Source organism: Mustela erminea, chromosome 3 (genome assembly GCF_009829155.1).
Source record: "Mustela erminea isolate mMusErm1 chromosome 3, mMusErm1.Pri, whole genome shotgun sequence".
Lineage (NCBI taxonomy): Eukaryota > Metazoa > Chordata > Mammalia > Carnivora > Mustelidae > Mustela > Mustela erminea.
Window position 1 is genome coordinate 110,654,450 of NC_045616.1, and position 6,012 is coordinate 110,660,461.

Below are 6,012 nucleotides of genomic sequence, written 5' to 3' on the forward strand. Positions count from 1 at the left end.
AATAAATAAATAAATAAATAATTTTTAAAAACATGCAAATTATAAGAAAACTGGAATTTTAATTCCAAGTCAATTCAGGATATATTAATTGATGTTCATCCTATGCCACAGATGATGCTGGTTTCTAGAATGTCATAATAACTAGAACACATTTCAGGGCTCCAAAGAGCTGCAGCCAGGAACAGAAAGAGTTAGGAAAATGAATACTTTCAAGATAGCTTCATCAGTGAAAGGAAGAGTTCAAGGGATACCAGGAAACAACAATGAGTAGAGGCCCCACTTCTGGAGAAGGTGTTAAAAAGGCACAGCAGGATAATGAGATCCTTGTATAAGGAAAACAAAACACCACAAGGAAAGAAAAAAGAAAGAAAGAGAGGGGCGGGAGGAAGGAAAGAAGGAAGGAAAGGGGGGAGGGAGGAAAAAGGAAGTTTATTTAAGGTAGAGGAAAAGCCATTGCAAACAAATGGTCAAAAAAATTAGAAGCAAGATATTTTAGGGGAACAGAAAATAATTCATTTTAGTTAGAACCCAGTTTAGATGCTGAGCTTAGATCTCTACTCCATTATGTAATTACTTCTAAAAACAAGATTGAAAAGTCCTATTTCAGTATTATTTTGATAAAAATAATGATCAAGTCTAGCTCAGTATTATTAATTGGAGTAAAAGCAAGCCCCCAAATTTCAGGCTTATTGTCATAATATATCTTACAATAAATAGACTGAATCAATGATGATACAAGCTTTATGAAATCTTGACATCTGTGAAGGTGACACACAAAACATGTGCTATGGAAAAAGTGTGAATCTTTCACACTCTGTGCAAGAACCACAATACATAGGCCTTTCTAGAGCATATGCAGAGGCAGCCTTGGATGCTAAAAGGAGAGACAAAACAAAAATGTATCACTTGTTGCATTGTCTACTTTGACAGCAAATTTTTCTATTCTTTATTATTATTGATTATTCATTGCAATGAAAATAGAATTTTGCCAAAATTTCCACTTAAAAACAGCCAAAAGAATATAATTATCATAAAGAGAAAAAAGACAGTATGAAGTTGGAGACTACCAAGGTCTAAAAAGAATCTAGAATTAATAACACAGAACTCAGAGAAGACCCATGTAACAGGTGTAGATTTGTTGTGCCACTCTGGAGAGATGAGAATTGTCATATGTTTTCCACACACAGAGATAGTTTTTTTCTTAATTATTTCAAATTTAACTTAGGTCCTACCTTCTGGTTTGAGAAGAAATCTACACATGTTTGAATCCCATGATTTATTCATTCTAAAAAAATTCAAGGAATGGCCTCTGGTTTTCTGGTCTTCCTGGCCCAATATGGCCAGCCCTACTGCTTTTATTTGAGCTTGGGTGCAAAGATTTTAATTTTTTTTTTTCCAGTGCATCAGCAGCAACGGTGTGATGAGCATCTATTTAAAATAACTTTCGTCTACACAGTAAGAGTAGTTGAACAACATTTGAAGTACCCTAATCAGGAATCCATACTCCAGGTGTTTCATTAGCTCCTAAAGGTTCTTAATCAGTTGTATACACTCCAAAGGTGGCTGCATTAGTGGTTCAAACATCACTATATAAATTTGTCACAGTATTTTTTAGTTAACATAAAGGGTATTAAAAATTTTTATTGTTGGAAAGCCACAAAGGTGGTTTTGTGGCGAACACTGTTGAAAGCTGTTATTGATAAGCTCACTACTGAATGCTTTTGGATTATTGCTCTATATATGGAAGTATTTTGAGAAGTTTATTTTCCTGAAAACAGAGGAATTTGTGGTCTGATCCAATCAGTAGCCTTGCTGATCCTGCTGCAAGCATCCCCACATAAATAAATCTTTTTCATACCGGGGTCTAAAAGAATGGAAAGTCTTTACGGAGCATAAGAAACAGGCTGCATGACTGGTTATGCACCTAGTTATTAACAATATTTGTCAGTGTGCCAGATTTTTACTGGAAACTGGATATCATTAAAAGTTAACACCTGATAGTATTGCCAAACTGCATATAGTCCCTACTTGCCTCTAATGGTTTAAAGCAACCAATATAGATGAAAAGAACTTGAATTATTGTGAAGCCTAAATGATCTTTGCCTGGGCTTCAGAAATTTCAACCTCCGTAGATACACACACTTGAAAGCATCCCTTATTATCAAAGTCCTGTCACTTTAGCACTATGGTGATTTTGCTCCTCAGGCATTTTTTGGCAATGTCTGAAGATATTTTGGTTGTCACAATTGGAAATGGGAAGGCTATGAGCATCTGGTAGTTAGGGGTGAGGGAAACTGCTAAACATCCTACAGTGCATATAGCACAGCACACATCCTTCCAACAAAGAATTATACAGTCCCAAACATCAACAGTGCCAATGTCAAGAAATCCTAAACTAAAAAATGTAATTGTAAAAGACAAAATGCAAAATATGGTGACTATACTCAGTAATACTGGATTATTTGGTGAAGTTTCAAATCCTCTAGCTTACATGTATAGGTTGCCACAGTACAATTTCTAATGCTTTAATCACTTATCTTTGTTCTGAAAAAGGCTTGTTTCTCACCTGTTTTTGTATGTTTCCTATGGAAACATTTCCTATGTAATTTCCTTCAAGTTTAGAAGACCATTACTTATAAAGAAATTTTTAGGAAAAGATATTAAAACTAGCTAAATGAAGAATACTATGTAGGAAGCATTTTATATTCTGTGAGAGAACAAAGACATTTTGTCACTTTCTCTGGCCATGAACTGGGTGGGGCGGGGGGGGGGGCTGCTACTAAATAATGCTCCAATGGATTGTGACATGAGACAGATCATAAAATTGAGATTTAAACTGGAAAAGACCAAATAAAGCAATGAAAATTAACTTAGACAGTCAGAAAGTAAAATTGAAAAGGCAAGGAAATGAAACTTAGAGAGGAAATTCAAAACCACAGTTATGAAGTACTGCTCCTTTGGATATTAGCATGGTGGAAACTGAGCTCCTAAGTGCTCTATCGATATAACAGAGACATCATTAATCTTTTGTGACAAGATACTCTGGAGTAACCAAATTGTGATGGTCCTAGGCCCTGAATATCCTGTATTATCCTCAGGATTGAAGATGACTTCTATATACAGTAATTGTTGTATCGTGTTTCTCCACTGCAGTAAATTTTAACAGAAATGGCTTTCAAAAGCTATCTTAATAAAAAGTGATTTAGGCAAAAAAGAAAGGATACCCAACTCTAGTTATTCCAGTTATTTCTTTTACACAATGTCTCACTTAGATATATTTGATTTTGAACTTCTTTTTAGCGGGGCAGAGCTACTGTGTCATTTAAAACTGAAGTAAGAAATGGAAGGTTTGTACTTGGTTGAGGATTTTCTAACATAAGACATGCCCCAACCCCAACTGTATGATTAGAGCTGTTTATACATCTTCTATAAATCTCATCACATGACATTTATGCTCTTACTGAGAGAGATTTTCAGAGAGATGTTAAGATCAAAGTTGGACAAATCCAAATCTAAATTACCTCTCAGAGAAAAACCAGGATTTATGCATAGGAGAAGGTTTTCCTTAGCACATGAAAGAGATCAAGAGGGTCTCCATATTCACTGCAATAATTATTGAACTTTACAGGAAAATTACAAATGGGTAAATATAATAACAAGAGAGAAATCAGAACCCCCACAATGCGCTCCCTATGGTCAAAGGAGAATCAGATTGCTGGGCTGGAAGTATAGACTCAGAGATCACCCTGTGTTTCATCTCAATTCTGGTTCCTTTCAGTGTGATCTTGAGCAAATTATCTAATCTCTCTGAGTCTCAATTACACCGTCTGTTTAGTTAAATAATAACAGTACCTATTTAACTTAGACTTGTTTTGAAAATTAAATAGTTGAGGTAGAAATGCTCAGTAACTAGTGCCTGCCACCATAGCAAATGTTTACAATAGGGTATGAGTGTTCAGTGGATCGAATGGTGCCCCCCTTCCAAATTATATCCATGTCCTAGATTCCGTGAATATGACTTTATTTGGAAAAAGGATCTTTGCAGATATAATTAAGGATCTCAAAATGAGATCATCTGGATTATCCAAGTAGTCCCAAAATGAAATATAGTTCCTTATAAGAGACAGAAGAGAAGATACACAGAGGAAGAGACCATGTAAAGATGGAGGCAGAGATTGGTGTGATGCAGCCATAAACCAAGGAATGTCAGGAGCCTCAGCAGCTGGGAAAAGGGAAGGAAAGATTCTCCCCTGCAGTCTCAGAGGGAGCACTGTCCAACTGACACCTTCATTTCAGACTTCTGGTCTCCGAAGTGCAAGATAAATTTGGGTTGTTTGAAGCCACGCAGTGTGTCATAATTTATTATGGAAGCCCCAGAAAACTAATACAGAGCTATTTTTTAAATGGCTTTTACTGAAGTACAATTCACATATCCTAGAATTCATTTATTTAAAGTCTACAATTCAGTGGTTTGGGGGCACATTACATCATTAATTTTTTATACTATCATACATTATGTTTAAACCATTTTTAAATATACAGTTCAGTGGCATTGATTACACTTATAATGTTGTACAACTATCACCACTGTCTACTTCCCAAATTTTCATCACCCTAATTAGATACTCTATACCTATTAAGCAGTAATTCCACATCACCTCCCAGCCCTTGGTAACCTCTAATCTACTTTCTGTAATTCAGAGCTTTTTATTACTTACTATTCCAACTAATACTACTTACGCCATAGTAAAATATTTGGAAATATGATGGTGCTTCCTCTATTACTAGATTGAGGTGATTCTGGAAAAATCTAATTGCCAGACAGTGACTTAAAAATGAAAATATCTGCCAGTTCCCTCTTTGTGTGCTATATGAGGAACCAATCAGCAGCCAAAGAAAGCAGACAAAGCTCTGAAAGCAATTACACAGGAAGACCTGCCTTCCTATCCAACTTAAATTTCTATAGCCTGATATAGCCTTGCTTTATCAGTGGATTTAACCCTCTGTCCTCCTAGGTATACTTGGCGGGCCACTGTGATCTCCAGAAGCCTTATCTATAAAACATAGACTCTGCTATATTGACAGTGGGACAGGACTTCTGGTTCACTCTCCTCTCAATATTATAAAAATTGCTTGTATTTTATCCATGACTCCACTTATGATTTTCTTTTCCATTTGCAATATGGTTTTCTAGGGACATATGATACAGTATTTGTTTTATTTATGCATTAATTCAACAAATTTTAATTAGGGGAAATGACACACTATTATAGGTGCTATAAAGGAGATAAGTATTAGTAATTTACTTGGTCAATACTTTTATTTATCATCATAATTACTGCCTACCAGGCTTTGGAGTATGTACAAACCACAGAAAATTCTTTCACCTATTGTTTTAAAGACCCATTATATATAATGGTTGGGGAAAACTATTTGTCAGAAAAAAATTCTGTCCCTTCTAAAACATAATGTCCTTTTTGAGCCAAGATATTCCATATATGGTGTAGTGCATACAGAGTTAGTCATATCTGGGTCCTAGTCTGCTAGTAATAGCAGAGAGACGTTAGGCAAGATACTTAACCACCCTAGCCCTAACTTTCCTCATTATTATAAAGGATAATTCTTGAATCTACTTCTTACAATTGTGAGAATTAAATGAGATTAACTATTTTAAGCTATTAGCATAGTGTCTTGCCCATGATTGTTTCAGAAATGGTATCCTACTTATCAGGTTATAAGGATAAAGGATCTAATACAAATATTATGTAGTCTTCAGTTTTAGAAGGTTTCTTCTCTGTAAGATGTCTCCCATTATTTTTAAGGGCATATTCTTAGAGTTCTTTTTTATTTTAATCTTAAAGATAAGAACTCTGTAGTTTGAGATTAGACCAAGATTGAAGGGCTAGTTCCCACAAAAGAATGTTGCCCTCCTCATTTGTTAATCAGTGAGCATTTACTAAGCACTTAACATTCCCAGGGTGCTAGGACCCATGCTATATCCCAGAAGTTAAT